Source organism: Microtus oregoni, unplaced genomic scaffold, assembly GCF_018167655.1.
Source record: "Microtus oregoni isolate MIOR12 unplaced genomic scaffold, Mior012 000050F_ref0000143, whole genome shotgun sequence".
In the NCBI taxonomy this organism is placed as follows: Eukaryota; Metazoa; Chordata; class Mammalia; order Rodentia; family Cricetidae; genus Microtus; species Microtus oregoni.
The window spans coordinates 5,163,439-5,189,757 of NW_024543256.1; the positions used below are offsets into that span (position 1 = coordinate 5,163,439).

Genomic DNA, 26,319 nt, shown 5'->3' on the forward strand with positions numbered 1-26,319 from the left:
TCTTATTTAGCATTTTCTTCCCTCAGACAAGATAAAGCAAGGAAGGAAGGGAGAGGAGAAACAGAACTCTGCCCTGTTTATGTGAGCATGCTTTACATATATTTCTGACTATGTTTTTATTTCTCATTCCCTTTTCTGAGTTCCTCTTTCCCTTCTTCACTTGAAGACATTGAAAATTAGTTGACTTAAGTACACAAATCAGTAATAGAAGGCATGATGTAATGGAGCAGAAATACTGTTGTGTTTTCTGTCATTTTAGCAAGAATTAACACATGAGAATATCTTAGTTGTGAAGTTTCATGATATAGTACAGGCATTTCCCAAAGTGTGCTTCAGGACTCCCAAGGATTTCTTTCAAGCAAAGTGAGAGTTTGGTGATGAAATTGGAAACTCCCATCTATTTTCATTCCTCTAGCCATGTGTTCATTCACACATCCCAGCCCTGTTTTCATGTTTTATAAACTTGGTTTTATTTTAAGTCTGTGAAAAGAAATTGTTACCCTGGAGTAATTTTTTTTCAAACCCACAGATAGAAAGAACATGTTCTTTTAAGTAGAGATTCTGAACTTTAAACCCCAAACATAGATTCTCATCTTAGTCACTACACTAAGCTTTCTGAGTGCATTGTTCCATGGTGAAGATCAAGACAGACATGCACAAAGTGAGTAGAGCAGTTGCCCATTAAAGATTCCCATTGGAGGGCTGGAGAGATGGCTCAGAGGTTAAGAGCACTGCCTACTCTTCCAAGGGTCCTGAGTTCAATTCCCAGCAACCACATGGTGGCTCACAACCATCTGTGATGAGGTCTGGTGCCCTCTTCTGGCCTGCAGGCATACAAGCAGACAGAATACTGTATAAATAATAAATAAATAAATAAATATTGTTTAAAAAAAAAGATTCCCATTGGATCAGAATAGTTCTGAACAAACACTTTTTATCATAGAAATTGATGTAAAATATTGAAAAAATAGGTGTATATTATCAAGGTTATATATATTGAGCTGGTGATCAGTGCTTCCTAATATGTTTATCCTAGTTTCTTTATGTGAATTTCATCTAAACAGCTCTATCTGACATCCTTTAAAACATTCGCATATATATGCAAACAAGTATATACATTTATACTTGTTTGTGATCTCCACAAGGAAAAAATAACAAGCATTTCAATTATATTTGATACTATATAGTTTGTCTTCTTTCTTTCTAAAGTATCTACAATTAAAGATTTAGAGCCTATTCCCAAAGCTTTATCCTCTTAGTGTTGAGATAGCAAACCCCTTAGCTCTATAGATAGCCAATGCCCTCTAGCTGATTGCGTCAGAAATCTTAAGCAATTTCATCCATTTACCTTAGTGAATCATGAAAATTATTATCAGCCTGTACCAGGAAGACATCAATCCCAAGCCCTTTCTGTCTGTCTGTCTGTCTGTCTGTCTGTCGGTCTTTATGTGTTTGAGACAGGGTCCCATGTAGCTTAGGCTGTCACTGAATTTGCTATATAACCAAGTGTTGACCCATGACCTTTTGATCAGCCTGTCTCTCCCTCCCTATTTGACTGCAACAGTGACAAGAATGTTCTACCATGCCTGCTCCATGCAGTGCCCAGTATCAAAGTCAGGCTTTACGCATCCTAGGCAAAGGTTCTATCAGTTATGCTACTTCCCCAGCTCCTTTTAAATCTTCCTTCCTTCCCTGCTGTTAGTCCTTTCTCAAATTCTCTAAATTTACAAAGACCAAAGAAAGAAAGAGCAGCAACAGTATATTTGGAATAGGAATATGGCAATTTGATAAAGGAAGACAGTCTAGTTCTTTTTTACCCCTTAACCCAAGCCCTATTTAGATAGACTATTTCTTCATTATAAGAAAAATATGTTTTGACAAGTTGACAAGTTCCCTCTGGGTTTCCATTTGCCTTGAGCAGGATCTTCAGCCATCCTGTATGGATGGGGCAAATGTGTTTATTTATTGGGGTCCATGCTAAATGAAAAAGTTAGATGTGCACTAGCTCCCATAATAGGAACAGCACGAATTGAAACAGACAAATAATAGAAACCAGTGCAGGGTGTCTAGGCAAGATGGGAAAGCAAATTGCTTGGAATATGAATTGCATGATGACTATTGTAATGCTCCTATTATTTTCTGAAAACTAGGAATGACTTATGTTGAGCATGAACCAGATGGATTTTTGTGTCCATTCTAGATACAATCTGTTTAAATGAACTAAAGCAGGTGATCGCTGAAAACATTAAAATGTCACCATTTGTTTTATAGCCCAATCACCATTTTTTTTTCTGATTGAAAAGTAAGTACTTCACTCCTGCCTGGTGTTTGTTGGTAGTTCTGCTGATTAACTTATTGAAGCTCTAATAACCTTGTAAGAATGATTTCAAATAAACATCATGTTTAGAGTACAAAGAGCATTTTTCTAATACCTCACTTTTTACTGCCTAGAGAACACAAAGCAAAATTCAGCCTTGAAATATCATCTTCTTTTCTTTTGAGTGATCATTCATTATTTTACTTGATTATAAACAGACATTGCTTTGTGTTTATTACTCAATGATACTTTAAGATAAATTAGTAAGATGTTACAATTCATACAGTGATTTGAATGAGAAAATGTTACCCAACCACAGTGACCTTGGTCTTAGAGATCTGAGCCCTTTTCATATGTGTATTTTTTTTTTACTATTGATACCAGAGAGAAATTAATAGAATTGTAAAATATAGCACTTTGTATTTACAAAAGAATATGATGATGGTACTCCTGATCATATGCCTGAATGTGACTGAAGGCAATAGTAATTATCTACATTTATTTCCACTTTAAGAACACTGGAACCTGACCTTGTCTGTGATTGTAATCACTGTAACTTGATTACAGTTTTTAAGATGTCAAGCCATCACTACTGTCTTCAATATAACCCCCAAAATGAAGAAAGGAGAGTGACAAAATTAAAGAATCTTTAAACTTAAGTAAAGCTTTTCATTTTATCATTATTAACAACACAAATATGAAATGCTTTCTCAGAAGGACACACAAAGAAGAATCTTTAAGAAGCACCTGTGGCAGGATTTTTTTGTTGTTCTGAAGCAAAGCTCAGAGTAGAATTGTTGAAAGTTCTACAAAATACCCTCTTTCAGTTTAGTTCTTTAAATCTGCAACTTGAGTCTGGATACTTTCAGTTCATGATTGTCCATGATATTCTTTTTTAAAAATGAAAAATCAGGTTATACAGATAAATAAAATTGGATACATGGTCAACCAGCATGGAATTTCCTTTTTCTAGCTGTCCTTGAAATTTCAAATCTTTTATTTTAGGGTGGGTGGGTGTAGGTTCGATACAGGGTTTCTCTATGTAACAGCCCTAGCTGTTCTGGAACTCACTCTGTAGACCAGACTGACCTCAAACTCACAGGAAGCCGCCTGCCTCTGCCTCCTGAGTGCTGGGCTTAAAGACATGTACCATCACTGGCCAGCAGCTTAAAGACATGTACCATCACTGGCCAGCTCAAACCCATTTTCTTTGTCTTGCCCAGGGTGATGCAGAAACTTTAGGGTAATCATCTGTGTTTGGAAAATGATCTTTTCCCCCACAATAGTTAAAGATAATTGATTCTTTTATAGGACACCATAACGTCAAAGTATGTCTGATATAAAAGTCTTTAAATATTGTGTCAAGTAAGATTTTGTACTAAGATGTGTGCAGTGAAAAATAACTATAATCCCAGCACTCAGAAGGTTAAGACGAGCAGATCTCTGTGTATCTGAGGCCAGCCTGGTCTACAGAGTGAGTTCCAGGAAAGCCAGAGACTCTATCTCAAAAAAACTAACATGGTATTCCCAGTGAAACATATTCATCACCTTTGACATGGTCTCTCAAGAATGCACTGTATGGCTGTAAATATTTCTGAATGAATTCTTGTATTGTACTATTGTATCGTTTCTTGTATTAAATCCTGAGTCAAAAGAATGATCCTTTCTTTTACTTGAATTACAAAATATAGTTGTCTTTGGAAGAGAAAAAAGAAAATATAAAATATTGTTTTCATTAAAGGCTCTATCTTTAATTTCAAATGGTATTAGTAGCGATTTTATTACTAATTCATTTAGTATTTATGAGTTCACTATGGATGTCAGTTATACTTTATGTTATCATTTATAAGATGACTGAATAGGAGCACATTGTCTAAGATTAAACATTTGAATAGTATTATGCCATTCTTTAACGCTAGGAATTTGAAAAGACTGCTAGAGAATTAGCCTCTGAATGATGTAGTAGGAAATTAGGGGTATATTTGCAGTGCTATGGCAAAAAAGTAAGAATTTAGTATGTAATAGAACTTCATAACATTATTTTCTTTTATTTATTTATTTATTTATTTATTTATTTAAGATTTCTGCCTCCTCCCCGCTTTGAATATTCAAGAAGCATACAGGCAACTCATTTCATTATTTTCTTTAAATATGCCAGATGTCATGTATAGCATGTGAACTATATCATTACTTTTCAGAAAACATAAAATTTTCCTAGTGACATCTTACATGGACATTACCAAAGTCTTTAGTGTGCATAAAAAATGTAGAACATTAGAACATACTTATTTTCCTTAATAGTATTTTCTTGTAGATAGTTAGCATTGCAAGAAAAGAGAATAAATGTAGAAATAATTTCTGTAGAATTGTATTCAAATCCACATACTTACATATATACATGTGTGCATGTCCATGTTATATTCACATGGTATATATTTTAAATGGCCACTAGTTGTATCTTTAAAGTTCCCTACCACAGTTTGTTGAACATAATGTAAGACATAGTTTGATTTCTGACATATTCATATAAATAACATGCTAATTTATGTGTTTAAGAAGATATTTGCACACAGCACGATTTAGAAAGAATTTTATTTAGGTATTTTGATTAGCAAATGTTAGAGTCAAAGTCTACATGATAGGGTTAGAAAATTAATTTTAACTAGATTGTAATGCAGTCATCAAAAACATGTCTCGCTGTGTTTAATGAAAATATATTGCTTATATTTATCACTTCGGAAAGCCCTCTGAAAACAAACAAAAATCATACTTTGAAGATAAAACATACTCTTGTACACTTTGTGAATTGGAACCAACATTTTCATGAGTCTATATTGTTAATGCTAATTCATTTCAAATGAATAGACTTAGGTGTCTAGTATTATCAGTCATAGCATATTTCTGTATGTTTAAGCATATGATTATGTATGAGAGAGTACAAAGAGCAATCAGATTTGTTTGTGAGTTAAGAGGGGAAGCGTAACATAGGATCTGGAAGGGGCAATGCCTAAAGGGGAGGAAATGAATACAGAGTAGGGCCATAATTTTAATTACTTCCAAAGGGCACTGGTGTGTGTTTTATAGCCATTCTTCTCTGTTTTTATGAAGCACTAACTCCTTGAAGCACAAAATTACATGTGTGTGCCTGAGGCATATGGAGAGTAAACACCAGAGACTATGGCTGAGTCTTAGGCACTAGGTTAATATGTACAGTTTGGGAGAGTTTGGAGAGTCCAGTAGAATCTAATGGTTTTGATTACTTTTTTAAGAAAAAAAAAACCCTCTCAAATGAAAACTTCCATTCACAGTATAAATTAGATTAGAGGTTTTGCTTTTAGATTTTCTTCCTGATTAAAAAAGTATGTTGTTACTACAAAAAGGGTTTTCTGCATTTCTGTAAACTATGTTATATTTTTACCAATTGAAATCTATTAAAATTTATTCTGACCTCACTTTGGGGTGGGTTACTGGGTTGGGTTTTGATATTGTTTTGTTAATGAGGTTTGCTAGCATTTAAGACTGTCCTGCCTCCTCATCCTTGCAATGTTGACGTTACAGGGGTGTGCAACTTTTAACTCTTCTTTGGTCCTTAAGACACATGCTCAGGAATGAGATGTTCTTACAACAGTGGGCTCCACCAAGTAAATTACTCAACCTTATTCTGCAATTTCACTCTCACCTTTTGTGCTCAGTGCTCAATGGAATGTGGCTTTACTAATAACCAACTATAAGAGAATTTGGTTCTAACAATAACCAACTATAAGAGCAACACTCTATTGCCCACAGATAAATCTGCTTCCAGTGAAACATATTAAACAGATAGTAAGTGTTTTAATGATATTTGCCTTTGGGAAACCACTTTCTCTAATGGTTCTGCCAGTTTTTCTGCAGGGGTGATGGGAAGTTTGTGACAAGGAGTGCTCTGTTTACTTCTATACAAGGCTGTATAATCAGAGGAGCATATAAATGCCTCACATAGCTAAAAGTTGGATGTACCACATAAATAATATGTTCAGGTGGCAACTGTGCTGTCATTTCACCTAAAATTCCCTTCATTGAGGATAACAATGCCTGCCAGCTGTTTGAAAGCATCCTAAGATCAGTAAAATGGCAAAACAGTCAAACCCACATCCACCAAGGATACAATGAAGTAGTCAAATAATACATTTTGAAACCTGCTTTTTAAAGATTTTTTTCTTGTCATCTCCTGTCTTTTCTTAATGATGACATCTTAATTTTTAATCTTGTTTTTTGTTCTCTCTAATCTAACAGACATAGTGTAATGATCTGTACTCAAACATAGGCATTTGACAAATCTAGAAGAAACTTCATTTAGTGCAATAAACAAAGAGAAAAGGCCCATATAGCTTTAAAATTGTATTAGTTCCCAATAGAAAATGCCCAGACTGTCACATTCTATATCCCCTCTAAGACAATGATAACCTATACCAGCTTTGTGACACTACTACAACTTATGTAGTTCACAGAATTTAAAGACAATGTCTCTAGTGGTGACTGTATCGGCGTAAATAAATGCAAGGCAGATATTAAAGAATATATACAGCTTTAATGTTTAAATAAATTTATAGAACCGAGGTTCCTGTGTAGCCATTTCATAGGAGGCAGGAAAAGGGGCGAGCCGCCTCCCGTGCGCCTGATTTATTCATATGCATTCTCCCGAGGTAAACCCGCCCCCTAAAGTGGCTGGCTTAACCCTACAAGTGACAGTTTCTATTTTTGTACATGGCGGTAGATGAAGGAGTAAATGAACAGTCTACATTGTCCACTGCATGACTGACCTCATGCCTAATAAGCGCGTACTATATCTTAGAGGCAGGATATACTATATAGCATCACTCAAGGAAAGAAAACACATGTACATATACTCAGTAATGCAGAATCATCTAATTAGAGTTATATTTAATGGCTGCATTGAGTATTTATAGTCGACTGTTGTTATGGTTTAAATGGAAAATGTCCTACACAGTTTGATGTATTTAAATAGTGAAGCTTTGGGAGGCAGAAACTAGCTGTCTGGTATAGCCAGCCAGCTAGTAACAGAACCAGAATGTTCTTTGCTTCCTTCTGTTGCTTCTACAAACTACTGCAACAGACTGATGAATTTTCTCTGCCATGGTGCACTGTATTGCTCTGAACTGTGAGCCAAAATAAACCCTCTGCTTCCTTAAGTTCCTCTTTTTTTCAGTTTTAGGTCATGGCAACAAGAAAAGTAGCTAAATACAATTGTTAATATAAAAATCAAGAAGGACATTACAAAACACACTAATATTCTAATCTGGGCAGTAATTGAAGTGTCCTGTGTAAGAATGAAATCCAAAATTGTATAGTTTTTCTTCCTAAGGATGTTTTGTGTATTTTAGATGGGGTACCACAATTCTAATTTTTGCTGTAGATTCTTTTTTGAGAAAAGATGTAACAAAGTAGTCCAGGTTGGTCTGGAACTGCAGTAATCCTGCTGCCTTTCTCTCCCAAGGACTGGGAATTTGTCATGTACCACCACATTCAAGTCCTATTAAATATTTAAGTCATGTTTCTTGGATGCTTCATTTTAAAGTGATACACTTGAAGGCATTTGGAGCATTGTTTCTATAATAAAGTCAAAAAATGTGGATAATTATACTCTCTGGAGCTGAAAGTCTTTGTGAATTTAAATATATGTTCTATAGAACGCTAACAAACAAAATACACTTTTTTAAAATTATGGACAAAAATAAATGAAAGCAACTACTATCTGTAGAAAAATTCTGATAAAAATGACTGAATGAGGGAACAAAAGCCTGTCATTGTATATACCAACCTTTCCTGATGTGTTATCCACTAAAATGACATTTCAAAAGATTCACAGTGGGTAGCATATGGAATACTCCGTAAACACTGATTAGATTTAATAATGTTTGTATCACTGTTTGGGAACAGTTACAAGGAATGCAACAGCCATATATTATTAGCATCAAAATAATTCAGAAGAAAAGCTAATTAAGGCAAAACTGTTTTAGAAACTTAGTGAAATTGAACACAAAAATAACAACCTACCCACCTGTCCAGGACTTGTTGAATTGTGTGTGTGCATGCAAAAAAGATTTGATACCCAGAGCTTAGAGGTGGATGCTATGAAAATTATAATGGGCTCTTACAGTGGCATTTTCAGACTATCCGCTGCTCCAGAAAAATCTGTTCTCAGAAAGACAGCAGTGCTGCTGGAGGTGAGGTTTCGGCCAAGTCCCATGAACGGAGAGCAGCACTGTGTTCTGCAGTTCTGTTCTGCTACATTGACTGTCTGTGATTCATAAACCTACTGTACTAAATTCAGCAGTATAGTAGCAGAGATTCACTCATGAGCTGCCATGGTATTTGATGTTCATGTGTTCTGGAGAGCAGTGTATATGATTCCATTGTAGTTTTTAGGAATCAGTAGTGTTCTTAATTGGTATTTCTAGAAGAAGTACATAGACAGCAGATTAAATGTAAACAGGAAGAAGAGTAGGTATAGATAGATTGATTGATAGATAGATAGATAGATAGATAGTGTGAGAGACTGAAAATCTATTTAGCAGAATATGCCCATTAAATATCAAAGGAAATTTTTCTTATAGATGTAGTCCTTTTAAATCTGACATTTCACTAATACTTCAATGCCTTTTTAAATAGCATTTTTCAAGTTTTTTGCTTTAACCGATTTAATCAATTCCTTCTTAATTGATATAAAAGCAAACATGTCTCTCAAAACCATTTTTTTCTTTCAGTTCTGTTGTTAGCTCAGGGCTTATGTTTTCCTGTTTTAGACTCTTATCAAAACATCAAGTTAAATAGTATTTTGGAGTCTAGTTTAATCATGTAACTCTTTTTCTTGTAAAAATACATTAATTAGCTGTTTGAGTGCTAAGTTATCTTGTTATTTTCTCTAGAATTATCAGTTTGAGTATGAAATTCTTATTTTAAAAGTATCATTGTTTTCTTTAGATCTAGCATCTGTCATTGCTCTTGTTTAGTTTCCGCCTCTCAGTTTCAGTGTAATTTGGATCAGATGTTACCTTCATTAGCAGTAGTTTCTTAGCAAACAGTAAATGCACACATTTTAATGATTCCTTTTCACACTTTCGTTTTAATACTGATTTTTATTTTTACTTGAAGCAAAAATATGTTTTAAATAAGGTAAAATGTACAATATACAAACTATGAAATCAAGATAAAATGTAAAAATCATTTAGCATGTTTTTTTTTTTTTCAATACCCGGTCCATTTTTTTACACTTTTATTTTATTTGGATTAAAAAACTAACTTGTGAATGAGATGTTAATTAAAAATATAAATAATTATAACTTGTCTCCTCCTGAATTGAAGATACTTTTTTACACATATGAAAGTAAGCCTGGGTATGTTGACATACAGTATTATCACAGTACTTAAGACAGGATGTTCCTTGGCTACATAATGAGTTCAAGGCCAGCCTGGGCCAAGTGAAACCCTGAAAAGAAGGGGGGAGGGAGGGAGGGAGGGAGAGAGAGAGAGAGAGAGAGAGAGAGAGAGAATATCTATTTATAAAGACAGGATAAAATCAAAAGCTGTAAAGATGAACAAGTTATATGAAACATTCCATTTGCTTGTACAATATGGTATCTTTTATGCCCAGGTTTCTGTCTTTACAGAATTTACTTGGTGTTTTTCACCCACACAAGAATCTAACTTTTTCTTTTCTATGCCATCTGCTATTCAGTTAATATGTGTTTGAATTGTTTTATGCAAAAGAACTGACAGCCTAACATTTTGTCACACTTCATTCTTATGTCTTAACAATGCCTAGCCACTTGTAAATAAAAGAAATATAATATTTTTTGTATGTGTAAGTAAAAATTGTTTTACCTTGTGTGCTAAATCAGAATGCATTCCACCAAAGATTAAAAAAAAAATCCCAGCCTGGAGTGGTGACTCATGCCTGTATCTCAAGCACTCAGGTAGCTTGGATGTGAGGATCACCACAGAATTAAAGCCAGCCTTGGCTACATAGCAATTTCTATGCAGACTGTTTTGCAGTGTGAGAACCTGTCTCACCAAGCAAAATTAAAACAAAAACTACAAGAAGAATAAGAAGTGTGTGAATTTTGGCGTGTGTGTGTGTGTGTGTGTGTGTGTGTGTGGTATCTTGTTTTTGTTGTTGTGGTTTTTTATTTTTTTTGGTTTGGTTGGTTTTGGTTTTTTCGTTTTTCTTTTATTTTTTGTTTGTGTTTGTTTTGTATGTTTGTTTGTTTAATTACCCACGCCTTCCGCTACACCTAACACAATCGTTTTGTTGCTTGAGCATCTCTTTCCATTTGAAAGAACTTAGACCAGCCAAGGTCTACTATTGGTATTCTTAGGCACTCTGTAGCTCTAGGTACAGTGTGATTTAGCAGATCTCTATAACATTTTTATCTTGCAGGACCAAAATTCTGTGTCCACTTAACAGCAGCCCTTTTCTTCCTTCTCCACTCAGCCTCTGGAAAGAACCATATTATTTTCTACTTCTATTAACTTAACTACTTTAGCTATTTTAAAGGACCATTACTTTACAAAGGAATGGAAACCTGGGAGGATACCTGGAAGATTTTCCACTCCTAATAAGCTGAATCAGAATTTTTCAGCGGTAGCAGGTCGTTCCCGCTCCATTGCTGTTCTCAGGGGAACTCTGCATAGCACGCACTGGCCTTCTCCTAGCATAGTTGCAGAAGAGCTCTACAATTGTAGGTGGCAAGTTCTACTCCCTAGAAATTGTTCTATGTTCTTTTTCTCATAGAAATACACTTACACACACACACACACACACACACACACACTTCCTGTGGGAGCCAAAGTCTGTATGTACTAGTTTCCAATGGAAAACAAAAGACTGAAGTCACCAGATACTCTACCAGGAGCTGTTATGTAATTATGAGACTACATAAAGATCTAAGTCAAAATTTGGCCTGCTGTTTCTCTACACATGTGCATGTGAAAAGCTATTCTTTACATATTGTGAAAAAAAACATGTAAAATCAGTCCTTTCCTTTTAATGCTCTTTAAATATGAAATACAGTTGTTGTTAATTCAGGGCACAGCTCTTTGGAACTGTTGCATCTTGAAGAACTGAAGTTCTGAAATCACAGCATAGGCACTGGAAAGCACCATTCACCTTTCTGTAACTTCAACTGTTTTGATACTCCATGCAAGTGAAATTATACAGTATCTGTTTTAGTGTATCTGCCCTGTTCATTTACTCTAATGTTCTGACAGTCCATCTATGTTGTCACATATGATAAGATTAACATCTTTTGCAAAAATAGTGTACACACACTCAGGGATTGGGATTTGTAATACTGAACTATAGATACTTTCTATTCCTGTCTTTCAGTTTAACTAGTAGCTTCAAATTAAGATATTCAAATTACCATTTCTCATTCTTACTCACCTGAAATGGCAATGAGACAAGTACGTGGAAAGAGGCAAGTATATAAACTGGAGTAGTATTCCAAATTTGAGTATACTACAGTATCTCCGTGCTTTTATTAGCTCACCTAAGGGAAGGTTGTGTCGTAGCCATTGGGATTACTGCTTCAGTGAACATAAAAGGGCATATGACACCTCAACATCCTGTCTTTTCCTATTTTTTGAAGTCCAAGGTCTGTCTTTGAGTAACACATCGATGTTGAGAATATGTGTGATTGCTAAGAGCATGTATTTTTTGAGATATCAGAAACCTAGAGACAGCAAATACATTAGGTAGATCTGCAGCTCATTTTATATCCATGCCACAAACAACACTAGTGAAACAATTTTGTTATTGTTTATTTTATTTAAGCAGAAAATTTTCATAGCTACATTCTCATCTCTCCAGCAAACGAAAAGCAACATGGCCTTTGAAAGCAATGCCATGGTATTTGAATAGATTCTTCCATGTATAAAGTCTTAAAATGTCTTCAGAATTAACTAATGTCATTTCATATTAAGACATACATTAAATTGATATAAGAAAAATATAGAAACTCACTAATAACTAAGAAAAATAAATGATTTCCATATATACATGTATATAAATACATCTGTGTTTTAGAAGCCTCAAGGAATAAAGCTTTCCTGAAGTGTATTAGGAATATGTTACATAAAAATACTTTCAGAAAAGTAAATTAAAAACACAAATAAAATTTATCCAGTGAAAAACTCAGTCCCTGAGTTGAACCAGAATAAGCTATCATCTATATTGAATAAATTCAGGGAATCATTCTGAAATGTTTGACTGTCATGGCTGATGTATTAGATTAAAGCTCTTTATATCTTGAAATGTACTTCCTTTCCACTATAGAAAAAGTCATAGTAACTGAGAAAGGCATCAAAGTTAAGGCAAATGTTATTATAAGATCATCTAGGATAATTTAGATAAGGTTATAGCATGAATAGATTCTGATAAATGAACATAAGTCTTCAAAGCTTAAAGAACTAGGAGTTGGAGTTTAATGGCAAGGGTTACAAACAGCCTAAATTGAAACAAAATAAGAGTCGTCAATAGGAAATTGGGTTAGAAAATAAAAAGTTATCCTTAAATGAGTGCCATTATTTTATTTTACAGGAACATTTCTGTCTTTGAGCAAGTTTACTCTAAGATAAATTCTCATTGCTATGTACCTAGAAGGTCCTTAAACCTACTTGTGCCATCAGCTGCCTTCAATCTAGAATAGAAGGATTACATGAATTAAGCAACCAGTTTAAGTAATATATTCTAATATTTACATTTGAAAAAGATCAGTGTGCCTGCTGGGAATGTAGTTCACTCGGTAGAGTGTTTGACCATTACTCAGCAAGTCCCTAGCATGATGCGCAGTACTGAGTAAAACTGGATGTGGTGGTGTACACCTCTAATTCCAGCAATAGGCAAGGGGGGTCAGAGAGGCAGAAATTCATCTTTACACTACAGCAAATTTGAAGCCTCCCTGGGCCCCTTGAGATCCCACATTGTGTGGTGATGGCTGGGGGCTGTGAATACACTCTGGAGCCATCTTGCTCTGTTTCTTTCTCTTCTGAATGAAACCTTTCACCATATTCTTTTTTGCCAAAACTAGATGTTTCAATTTTACCTTGATATTTATGCAGTCTGGTATTTTAAAGTTAGATTGAACCATGCAGAATTTTTATGGTAATTTCTTTGTTTGTTAACTGAACTGTGGGAAATTAGTCCTACAAATCAATCTACCCATGACAAAGCGGAAAGGGAGGGATCTAGTGCTGTCCTAATTGTTATAAATGCTTTCTAAATTTTTGATACTTGGAACTTGAGCTCAGTATCACTAATAGGCAATCTTCTGTTACTTAAACATACACTGCCTCCATTTTGTAATAAGAGTTTTAAAAGAAAATTTATTCTATATCTAGAGGTATCATAGAGTATTATAGTAATTACCAATGCTGTGCATATTATTCTTATTAATGTTTCATATTTTAAAATATTTTTCAGGTCTATTCACCTGAGAATTTATAGTTTTTAAGTGATTTTCTGCTAGTTGTGACAATAATACTTTAAAGTTAATTCTTTGAAATACTGATTTCTGACTAGAAATTTTTCAAGTTATATAGAAAATTCATATTTATTAGCATTTATGGATTTTTTCTGATCTTATAAAAATTAGAAACACTGTATATTTTTCAATAGAGTCTGCATTTATAACATCCTTTTATTTAAATGGGCAATTATACCATGTTGCTAACTAAAGCTTGTGTGAAGGTTAAGTGGATCTCAACTTGATATTTCCATGTTCTCCAACAATCCACCAGTAATGATATTTAATATTTTAAGCTTTTATTAAAATTGTAAGTAACAAATGTACTGCCGACAAAGATGAAAATTTTAAGAACTGATTTGATTCAATTAGCCACATGATATATAAACTCCGTCACCCCCAGTGCTCTGCTAATGCTCATTCCACTTACAATAAAACAATTCTTCTCTAGTAATGATTACTCTGTCCATCAAAGTAAAATAAAATGAGACACAGTTTTCTCTACTTCATTCGATGAAGTAGTTCTATGTTTGCAATTGAAGAGCATTCAGGGATTGGCAGGTGGGTCTAACTGCATTTAGTAGCCAAAATAAATATAAAATGTATATAGAAGTATAAAGAAAATAATTTTCTTTCGATGTGTGCACTATGGAGGAAATTTGTGTTTTTCAGGATAAATTTTAAACTCATACTGTTTTTATACTACAGAGGCATATGAGCTTTATACATTTATATATAGTCACGCAGAAAATTATAGATGATCTAAGCTTTAGATAGCCAGGTGTGCTGGTACACCCCTTTTATTCCCAGTACTTGGGAAGCAGAGGCACGCAGTCTACAAATGAGTTCCAGAATAGCCAGGGCTACATGGAGAAACTTTGTTTTGAAAAAAAACAATTCCCAAAAAACTAAAAAAGCTTTATATAACTACACAATGGTTAAATCTCCAAGAAATTGTGATCACTGCCTCCTTAGGTCACCTTTTCAATGAAAATGCTTTGTGGACTTATGATACACATTTTATAAATTAACTTTTCAGATTCATGATTGAGACCCAATTACTTTTCAAATTAATAATACACTAAAATGGTTAGCATCTCAACTGATAATGTTTTAAAATGTTTGTTTATTTTTTTTGTTTTGTTTCATTTTAATCTTTTGGTTTTTCGAGACAAGGTTCCTCTGTGTAACAGTCCTAGCTGTGCTGGAACTAGCTCTTGTGAAGCAGGCTGACCTCCAATTTAGAGATCTGCCTTCCTCTGCCTGCTGAGTGCTGGGATTAAAGGTGTGCATCACTATTGCCCGACTTTACACATGTTTAAAACTTCTGTGGGGGTGGCGTAATATGATTTTAGTTCTCAGCTTGTTTTGTTGTTGTCGTTTTGGTTTTTTGAGACAAGGTCTCTCTGTATAACAGCCCTGGCTCTCCTAGAACTCACTCTGTAGACCAGGTTGGCCTTGAATTCAGAGATCCTCCTGATTCTGTCTCCTGAGTGCCGGGGTTAAAGGCATGCACACTACCATCTGGCTAGTTCTCAGTTTCTTAAGTAAGTTCCATGCTTAAAAATTCGAGGGTGTTCTTTATTATGTACAAGGAGTTTAAAAGCCACCTGGTCAAAGGAAAAAAGTTTGGAATTAACTTTTTGCCCTCTCATATTTGATTACTTTATATTTTGGATCTGTCCCATATCACCACTATATGAGTATATTTAATGTGGCATTTAAATTACCACGAATTACCCTCATTATAGAAAGTTCGGTGCTTTTCCAGGGTTCCTCTCTAAATAGTTCAGGGTTTTTTTTTTTTTTGAATAGATGGAAGAGTGCATTTTATCTTCAAGCAGAATTTCTGCCCTAGTCAGTCAAATCATTCACAGTTTCAACAGCATATTATCTAAAATCTGTTGTCAACCTTAAATTATCACATGGAATAGGAACAGTTTAGGACTCCACTAATAAAATATATTTCTGACCTTCTCTATACACATATTCCACTTAAGAAGATATTTACTTCAAATTATAAATAAGGAGAAATTAGCTAAGTTGCCACAGTTGACCTTGGACCAATCTCTTATCCTCCTGCATGAGTCACCCATTACATATACCAGAAATGTATTGTTTTTTATTACATTTTATTTATTTACTGGGGCGTGCACAAACACCATAAGTGTGGAAGAGAACAACTTAGAAGAGTTGGTGTTCTCCCAAGAATCTACTGTGATGACATTCAGATACAAATATGCAACTTTAATCAACTCCCAACAATCAAATTTAACTTGTCATTCTACTAAATGAAATAATCTAGCTTTCACGGCAGAGGCTATTACTATACATTTTAATCCTAGATGGATGACCAACTTCTATTTAATGCTCACAAATTTAAAACTATTATAGTGGAATTTCATTGTCTTTGAGAAAAGGTTGTTTTGAAAAGAACATTGAACATGATATGAGGAAAAGTATATTGTAGGTGTTTAGTCATATACAAATGTCAATTTTGGATGACATAATTATTTTTAATATTAGGATGTTAATTCCTTCAATGTAGAGATTAAGACTTTAGTCATTATTTTATCACTGACAAGTGACAAACAATATCTTGCATTAGTGGTGATTCAAAAATTAAATTTTATAAATAAAATAAAGGCATGGGAAAGAGTAACACTGAACAAAAAGAGCTGTATGTATAGTTTCAATCTTTCTCCTTATTTCGTTGGGGTTTAGTTTTGGTTTTCTCATTTTGTTTGTTTGTTTTTTACTGGATTTTTGTTTTTGAGACAGAAACTCACAATGTAGTCATGTGGCTTGGAATTCTCTTTGTGGACCAGGCTAGCCTCGTGAACTCACAGAGATCCACCAGCTTCTGCGTCAAAATGAGTGCCACCATGCCCAGCAAGTTCAAGTATTTTCTTTTAATGTGGAGTACCATGTAAGATTTTGTGGCATGATTGCAGTTTTGAAATATTTCAGGACTGTCCCTTTTAGAGAAAATAATTGTAGAACTATAGAAGTAAGTAAAGAATTGAGTCTGGGCTGCTTTCCGCTTGTTATTGCAAAGATAAACTATTCATAAAATGTTGTAACTTCGCACTTTGGAATACAGAATTTCTGAAACCAGTTTTTGGCCTATAAAAACAAATTGGTAAAATTATATTTCATTACACAAACATATTTTAGCCTCTAAAAATGTATGTTAGGATAAATGAGGCATATAAGAACTTTGCCTTTCCTTTTTTTGTTGTTTATTTTAATTTTTTTTAGTTTTTGCAAAAAAAATTTCCGCCTCCTCCCCTTTTCCCATTTCCCTCCCCCTCCTTGCAAACATAGCCCCCTCCCTCCATTCCCCTACCCCTCTCCCCTTCCCCCCCACTCCATTCCACCTCCCTCTCGAGAATGAAAACGAGTCCAGATTCCCTGCCCTCTGGGAAAGTCCAAGGTCCTCCCACTTCTATCCAGGACCAGGAAGGTGAGCATCCAAACAGGCTAGGCTCCCACAAATCCAGAAAATGAAGTAGGATCAATACCCCGTGCCATTGTGCTTGGCTTCTCATTAGCCCTCATTGTTCGCCATGTTCAGAGATTCCGGTTTAGTCCCATGCTTTTTCAGTCACAGTCCAGCTGGCCTTGGTGAGCTCCCAATAGATCAGCCCCACTGTCTCAGTGGGTGGGTGCACCCCTCGTGGTCCCGACTTCTCTGCTCATGTTCTCCCTCCTTCTGCTCCTCATTGGGACCTTGGAAGCTCAGACTAGTGCTCCAGTGTGGGTCTCTGTCTCTATCTCCATCCATCACCAGATGAAGGTTCTATGGTGATATGCAAGATATTCGTCAGTATTGTTGTAGGATAGGGTCATTTCAGGTTCCCTATCCTCAGCTGCCCAGGGAACTAACTGGGGACATCGCCTTGGGCTCCTGGGAGCCACTCTAGGTTCAAGTCTCTTGCCAACCCTAAGGTGGCTCCCTTAACTAAAATTGTGCTTCCGTGCTCCCCTATCCAACCTTCCTTTATCCCAATCATCCTTTTTCACCAAGTTCCCCCATCCCCCCTTCTTCCTTTTCTATCCCCCTCTCCCCTTGCCCCATCCCACCCAACCGCCAAGATCCCAATTTTCTCCCCAGCAATTTTGTCTACTTCCCATAGCCAAGAGGATAACTATATGTTTTTCCTTGGGTTCATCTTCTTACTTAGCTTCTTTAGGTTCACCAATTGTAGACACCGTGACCCTTATTTATGGCTAGAAACCAATTATGAGTGAGTACATCCCATGTTCATCATTTTGGGTCTGGGTTACCTCACTCAGTATAGAGTTTTCTATTTCCATCCATTGGCAAGAAAAATTCTAGAAGTCATTGTTTTTTACCACAACGTAGTACTCTAATGTGAATGTATTCCACACGTTCTTCATCCATTCTTCCATTGAAGGGCATCTAGGTTGTTTCCAGGTTCTGGCTATTACAAATAAAACTGCTATGAACATAGCTGAACAAATGATTTTGTCATATTATAGGGCATCTCTTGGGTATATTCCCAAGAGTGGTATTGCTGGGTCTAGGAGTAGGTTGATCCTGAATTTCCTGAGAAACCAAAACACTGATTTCCAAAGTGGTTGCACAAGATTGCATTCCCATCAGCAATGGATGAGGGTACCCCTTCCTCCACAGCCTCTCCAGCAAAGGCTATCATTGGAGTTTTTGATTTTAGCCATTCTGACAGGTGTAAGATGATATCTCAAACTTGTTTTGATTTGCATTTCCCTGATTGCTAAGGAGGTTGAGCATGACCTTAAGTGCTTTTGGCCATTTGAATTTCTTCTCTTGAGAATTCTCTGTTCAGTTCAGTGCCCCATTTTTTAATTGGGTTAATAAGCATTTTAAAGTCTAGTTTCTTGAGTTCTCTATATATTTTGGAGATCAGACTTTTGTCTGTTGCGGGGTTGGTGAAGATCTTCTCCTAGTCAGTAGGTTGCCTTTTTGTCTTAGTGACAGTGTCCTTTGCTTTACAGAAGTTTCTCAGTTTAAGTAGGTCCCATTTATTCAATGTTGCCCTTAATGTCTGTGCTGCAGGGAGTATACATAGGAAGCGATCACCTGTGCCCATCTGTTGTAGGGTATTTCCCACTTTCTCTTCTATCAGGTTCAGTGTGTTCTGACTGATATTGAGGTCTTTAATCCATTTGGACTTGAGTTTTGTGCACGGTGATAGATATGGGTCTATTTTCATTCTTCTACAGGTTGACATCCAGTTGTGCCAGCACCATTTCTTGAAGATGCTCTCTTTCTTCCATTGTATACTTTTGGCTCCTTTATCAAAAATGAGGTGTTCATAGGTTTGTGGGTTAAAATTTGGGTCTTCTATTCGATTCCATTGGTCGACTTCTCTGTTTTTATGCAAGTACCACACTGTTTTCATCACTGTAGCTCTGTAATAGAGTTTGAAGTCAGGGATGGTAATGCCTCCAGAAGATCCTTTATTGTATAGGATTGTTTTGGCTATCCTGGGTTTTTTGTTTTTCCATATAAAATTGATTATTGTCCTCTCAAGATCTGTGAAGAATTTTGATGGGACCTTGATGGGGATTGCATTGAATCTATAAATTGCCTTTGGTAGAATTGCCATTTTTACTATTGTTGATCCTCCCAATCCAAGAGCAAGGGAGGTCCTTCCATTTTCTGGTATACTCCTCAATTTCTTTCTTCAATGCCTTAAAGTTCTTGTCAAATACATCTTTCATTTCCTTGGTTAGAGTTACCCCAAGATGTTTTATGCTGTTTGTGGCTATTGTGAAAGGTGAAGCTTCTCCAATTTCCCTCTCTGCTTCCATACCCTTTGTGTATAAGAGGGCAACTGATTTTTGGAGTTGATCTTGTATCCTGCCACATTACTAAAGGTGTTTATCAGCTGTAAAAGTCCTTTGGTGGAGTTTTGGGGGTCGCTTGTGTACACTATCATATCATCTGCAAATAATGAAAGTTTAACTTCTTCCTTTCCAATTCGAATCCCCTTGATCCCCTTATGTTGTCTTATTGCTATTGCTAGGACTTCAAGCACTATATTGAAGAGGTATGGAGAGAGTGGGGAGCCTTGTCGTGTTCCTGAATTTAGTGGGACGGCTTTGAGTTTCTCTCGTTTAATTTGATGTTAGCTGTTGGCTTGCTGTAAATAGCTTTTATTATATTTAGGTATGACCCTTGTATCCCTAATCTCTCCAATACTTTTATCATAAAGGGATGTTGAATTTTGTCAAATGCTTTTTCAGCATCTAATGAAATAATCATATGGTTTTTCTCTTTCAGCTTATTTATATGATGGATTACATTGATAAATTTTTGTATGTTGAACCAGCCCTGCATCTCTGGGATGATGCCTACTTGATCATAATGGATAATTTTTCTAATATGTTCTTGGATTTGGTTTGACAGAATTTTGTTGAGGATTTTTGTATCAATGTTCATAAGTGAGATTGGCCAGTAATTCTCTTTCTTGGTTGAGTCTTTGTGCGGTTTTGGTAACAGAGTAACCGTAGCTTCATAAAAGGAATTTGGCAATGCCTCTTCTGTTTCTATATTATGAAATACATTAAGGAGTATAGATATTAGGTCTTCTTGGAAGTTCTGGTAGAATTCTGCATTGAAACCGTCTGGACCTGGGCTTTTTTGGTAGGGAGGTTTTTTAGAACAACTTCTAATTCTTCACGACTAACAGGTCAATTTAGATTGTTCACCTGGTCCTGGTCTAACTTTGGTATATTGTACTTATCTAAAAAAGTGTCCATTTCTTTAACATTTTCCAATTGTGTGGCATACAGGCTTTTGTAGTAAGATTTAATGATTTTCTGAATTTCGTCTGTCTGTGGTTATGTCTCCTTTTTCATTTCTGATCTTGCTAATTTGTGTATTCTCTCTCCGCCGTTTGATTAGTAGGGATAGGGCTTTATCAATTTTGTTGATTTTCTCCAAGAACCAGCTTTTTGTTTCATTGATTCTTTGGATTGTTTTCTGTTTCTATTTTGTCGATTTCAGCCCTCAGTTTCATTATTTTCAGTCTTCTACTCCTTCTAGGAGAGTCTGCTTCTTTTTTTTTTCTAGAGCTTTCAGGTGGGCAGTTAAGTCTCCATTGTGTGCTTTCTCCGTTTTCGTTAAGTGGGCACTTAGTGCTATGAACTTTCCTCTTAGCACGGCTTTCATACTGTCCCATAGGTTTGAGTATGTTGAGTCTTTATTTTCATTGAATTCAAGAAAGACTTTAATTTCTTTCTTTCTTTCTTTCTTCCTTGATCCAGATGTGGTTCAGTAGTTGACTGTCAAGTTTCCATGAGTTCGTAGGCTTTCTGGGGGTAGCATTGTTGTTGAATTCTAACTTTAATCCATGGTGATCCGATAAGAAACAGGTGGTTACTAATATTTTTTTGTAACTGTGTAAGTTTCCTTTGTTACCGAGTATGTGGTCAATTTTCGAGAATGTTCCATGAGCTGCAGAGAAGAAGGTATATTCTTTCCTATTTGGGTGGAATAATCTATAGATGTCTGTTAAGTCCATTTGATTCATTACCTCCCTTAATCCTCTTATTTCTATGTTAGGTTTCTGTCTGATTGACCTGTCCATTGGTGAGAGAGGAGTGTTGAAGTCTCCTACTATTAGTGTGTGTGTGGTTTGATGACTGCCTTGAGTTTTAGCAACATTTCTTTTACATAAGTAGTTGCTTTTATATTAGGGGCATAGATATTCAGGATTGAGACTTCGTCTTGATGAATTGTTCCTGTTATGAGTAAAAAATGTCCCTCTCCATCTCTTCTGATTGATTTTAGTTTGAAGTCAACTTTGTTAGAAATTAGTATGGCCACACCTGCTTGTTTCTTAGGTCCATTTGATTGATAAACCTTTTCCCAGCCCTTTACTCTGAGTAGATGTCTGTCTTTGTGGTTGAGGTGTGTTTCTTGTAAACAGCAGAATGTTGGATCCTGTTTTCATATCCAATCTCTTAGCCTGTGCCTCTTTATAGGTGAGTTGAGTCCATTGATATTAAGTGATATTAATGACCAGTGGTTGTTAACTCTGGTCGTTTTTTCTTTTTCTTTTTTTCTTTCTTTTTTTTTTTTGGTAGTAGAGTTTGTGTGTTTCTCTTCTTCAAGTTGTGCTGGTGAAGGGTCATTAGATGTCTGAGTTATTCTGGGCATTGTTGGACTCCTTGGGTTGTGATTTTCCTTCTATTACTTTCTGTAAGGCTGGCTTTGTGGCTACGCATTGTTTAAATTTGTTTTTATCCTGGAAAATTTTGTTTTCTCCATTTATAGTGAACGAAAGCTTGGCTGGGTATAGTAGTCTGGGCTTGCATCCATGGTCTCTTAGTTTCTGCAGTACCTCTATCCAGGACCTTCTGGCTTTCATGGTTTCCATAGAGAAGTCAGGTGTAAACCTGATAGGTTTACCTTTATAAGTAACTTAGCCTTTTTCCTTTGCAGCTCTTAATATTCTTTCTTTATTCTGTATGTTTTGTGGTTTGATTATTATATGGTGAAGAGATTTTTTTTTTTTTTGGTCCAATCCATGCAGTGTTCTGTATGCTCCTTGAACCTTCAAAGGTATATCTTTCTTTAGGTTGGGAAAGTTTTCTTCTATAGTTTTATTAAATTTATTTTATGGACCGTTGAGCTGTACTTCTTCTCCTTCTTCTACCCCTATAATTCTTAGGTTTGGTCTTTTTATTGTGTCCCAAATTTCCTGAATGTTTTGTGATGAGAATTTGTTGGTTTTGCTGTTTTCTTTGATCAGTGTGTGTATTTTCTCTATGGTATCTTCAGTGTCTGACATTCTTTCTTCTATCTCTTGTAATCTGTTGGTAGTACTTGTCTCTGTAGTTCCTGTTCGTTTACCCAGACTTTCCATCTCCATCCTTCCCTCGGTTTGTGTTTTCTTCATTACTTACATTTCATTTTTCAAGTCTTGAACCGCTTCCCTTACCTGTTTGATTGCTTTTTCTTGTTTCTCTTGGTTTTCTTGGGTATCTTTGAGCGATTTATTCATTTCCTCTACCTTTTTGTTTGTAATCTCTAATTGTTTATGGCAGTTTTTCACCTCCTGTTTAAGGTCCTCTATTATTTTCTTTTTTTTTCACTAGTCATGTGAATTTATTTATTTATTAAGGATTTCTGCCTCGTCCCCACAACCGCTTCCCATTTCCCTCCCCCTCCCCCGATCAAGTCCCCCTCCCTCATCTGCTCGAAGAGCAATCAGGGTTTCCTGACCTGTGGGAAGCCCAAGGACCGCCCACCTCTGTCCAGGTCTCATAAGGTGAGCATCCAAACTGCCTAGGCTCCCCCAAAGCCAGTACGTGCAGTAGGATCAAAAACCCACTGCGATTGTTCTTGAGTTTCCTATAATTCACTTTTGATTTGATTTCTTCTAATTCTTCTAGAGTAGGGTGTACAATTCTTCTTATTTCTGGATCCCTGTATTCTGGTGATGTCATGTAGCCTTTCAGGTTGTTGGAGGAATTCTTGCATTGGAGCCTTCCCATCTCTTCCTTCAAATGGAGCCAGGGGAGGCCTGGTGTCTTAATCCAGACTTTGCTGTGACTGAGTCTCTGGGTGTATCTCCTCAGTGAAGAAGCAGGAACCGTTCTTGTCCAGATGAATCTCTTCAGCACCGAAATATGTATGCCTGGTAATCCAATGATCCGCGGACAAAGGGCAAACTTGTGGGACAGGGCAGGGTCGAGTAGAACACAGGAGACCCTGCCCCGCAAGCTGAAGGTGCCTGCACTCCCTTTGGGGGTTCTTGAGGCCTGCCCAGTAGTAGGCAAGCACTCACCACTCTGGGTGGGTAGCCTTTGTGTAGGAGCAGAAACCTGTTCCTAAACAAAGGACCTTGCAGATCAAGCAAGCTTGGGGGGCGGGTGGTGTGTAAGAAGGACAGCCCTGCAGAAGGAGCTAGGGGAGGGGGGTTTGTGCTCTCTTCAGAGACAATCCGCCCCTGGATAGCACACACTCACCCGTTCAGATGGAGCTCCTCAGCCGAATTTGCCTTTCTTGTTAGCTTTGACTTTTTCACTGGTTTACAGAGGTTGGACATCCTGAAATATACATTTTCATAATCTGCATTGCAAATGATTGCACTTAAGTGACCTTTGCAATGTGTTTCTGCCCAGTATGTTTCTGGTATGAATCTTTATTTTTCTTTTCCTTTTTCTTTTTTTCTTTGTGTGTGTGTAGGAGGGGGGGGGGCGGTAAGGAAATAAAACAGTCACTTAAATTCTGTTCTTAGAAATAAAGACTACTGTTTCATTTCTGCTCCACTGAAACAGGATGTTTAATATCCAAACATAGTGTTAAAAGTAAAAATTATATGGAGGTACTTTTCAATAATAAAATCAAAATGTATATGAAGCATGTGCATATTATGAAAAAAGGCAGTTATAAAAGTATTCATTCTTTCAGGTCTATTAATGTCACAATAGACTTGAGGGCTGAATGATTTAATTATACTTTTTTGCAGAGAGTCAGTGCTAATAGTTAAGCAGTATTAAAAAGACCGTAGATAAGTGATATCTCATTTTCAAAATCATGGTATATACTGTAAGTGTCAGCGGTAGAATAATTTTACAGAAATGGCCTGATTTCTGCATTGCTTCCATTAGAAAAACCAAAGTGGTATGCCCACTGAATGTACATTTGGACCCATGTTACAACTTTACTTCTATGATCACCCGTCATTTTTAATGAACTTAACTCCAATTTTAAATGTTGATTTGGCTTCCTCTTTTCTTCACAATTATTCCCTTACTGTTCTCTACACTCTTATGAATTAGCATTCAACAATTACCTAGCCAAAGAAGAAAAACCAGGTGTAAGTCTCAAAAATATTCATCATACTTAGTGCAGAACTAGAAATTTTAGTCAGCATAATCATGGTTTTGTATTTATTAGTCATAAAAGGTTCATTTTACAATTTATTTTCAATAGTTTTAGAACATTAATAGAGATATATAGATACATACAAAGATACATAGATAGATAGGTACATAGATAGGTAGAATATTACATATAGTTTTAATTTTAGACAAGGTCTTGCTGTGTAGCACAGGCTAAACTTAAATGCATGATTACAAAAATGAGCCACCACATTGATGTGGGATTCTCCTCTGCATGCTATAAATATGTTTTATTATCATTGGTTATTAAAGAAGCTTTTTTGGCCAATGGCTCAGTAGAGTAAAGCCAGAGTGCAATCATAACAGATATATAGAAAGAAAGTAGGTGGAGTCAGGGAGATACCATGTAGCTGCCAAAAGAGAAATATGTGAGCTGCCAGTCAGAATCTTACCAGTACACCATAACCCCGTGGTGATTCACAGATTAATAGAAATGGGTTGATTTAAGATGCAAGAGTTAGCTAATAAGAAGTCTAAGCCATTGGCCAAAACGTGTTTAATTAATATAGTTTCTATGTGATTATTTGCGGCCTGGGCAGCCAGGAAACAAATGAGCAGTGTCTACTGCACATGGCAATTTACATTTTCTGTGACATGAGAGATGACAGAATTGAAAATGCCAATGAGAGATGAGTGTATATTTTAAGCAAAAGTTTTGATGAAGAACACATAGTCATGGAGAGCCAAGTGTGAGAAAAAAATGGGAACAATTTAACAAAACACACTATTGTACTTCCCTATGATGTTCTTTAGAGGCAATGGCATCCTTTTCCTATAGGTATAGAGTTGGCATCTCTGGACTTAAGGTCATAGAGCTTATTCAACAGGTAATTAAAAGAATTCTTTTTCAGGTGCTTTAGAGGAAGAAGGTAAAAGAATGGTAAGAGGGACCTTTCTTTTTTCTGTTCCTTCCATCGTCATATGGGCTATGTATATTTTATATGTATTTCTACATGGATATACATATATTTATATACACAAATATAAAAAATTCATACATACAAAAATGGAGGTAGTTTTCTGATAGATATGCATCTATGTGGTTTAATTTAGCAAACATGTTCTAACAAGCTGTCCTACATGTTATACATGAAATGTTTCTGTCCAGTTAAAAGATTTTCAAACCTGGTAAGCTATATAACTGCGATAACCCTTGTACTTACTTGTGTGATGTGCCTTACACCCACCATACTTCATCCAAGTTCCTCAGAATTGGAAGTTCCTCAGAATGAACTATATTTGAAGAAAGAGGTAATTAAGATAAAAATTGTTAAGTTATGTGTTAATACTACATGAAAGATGGCCTTTTAGGAAATGGGGATTTGAACACACACAACCAAACAAGTAAGGAATTACACAAGAAGGCAGCAATCTGCAAGACACCACGAGAGAGGCCGCGTAAGAAACTAAGTATGCCAATACCTTTCACTCAGAGTTCTAGCCTCTGGATATATGAAAAAAAATTGTGTTGTTGAAAGCACCCAATATGTAGTACTTTATCATGGCAGTTCTAGCAAACAAATGTGTGTGTGTGTGTGTGTGTGTGTGTGTGTG

The 26,319-nt window shown here is 36.0% G+C and overlaps 1 protein-coding gene across 1 annotated transcript in view; it reads left to right on the plus strand.

Annotated features, from left to right (window-relative positions):
- The window catches only part of LOC121437087 (protein diaphanous homolog 2-like), a 441,828-nt gene that overhangs the window by 194,937 nt on the left and 220,572 nt on the right, over window positions 1–26,319 (plus strand).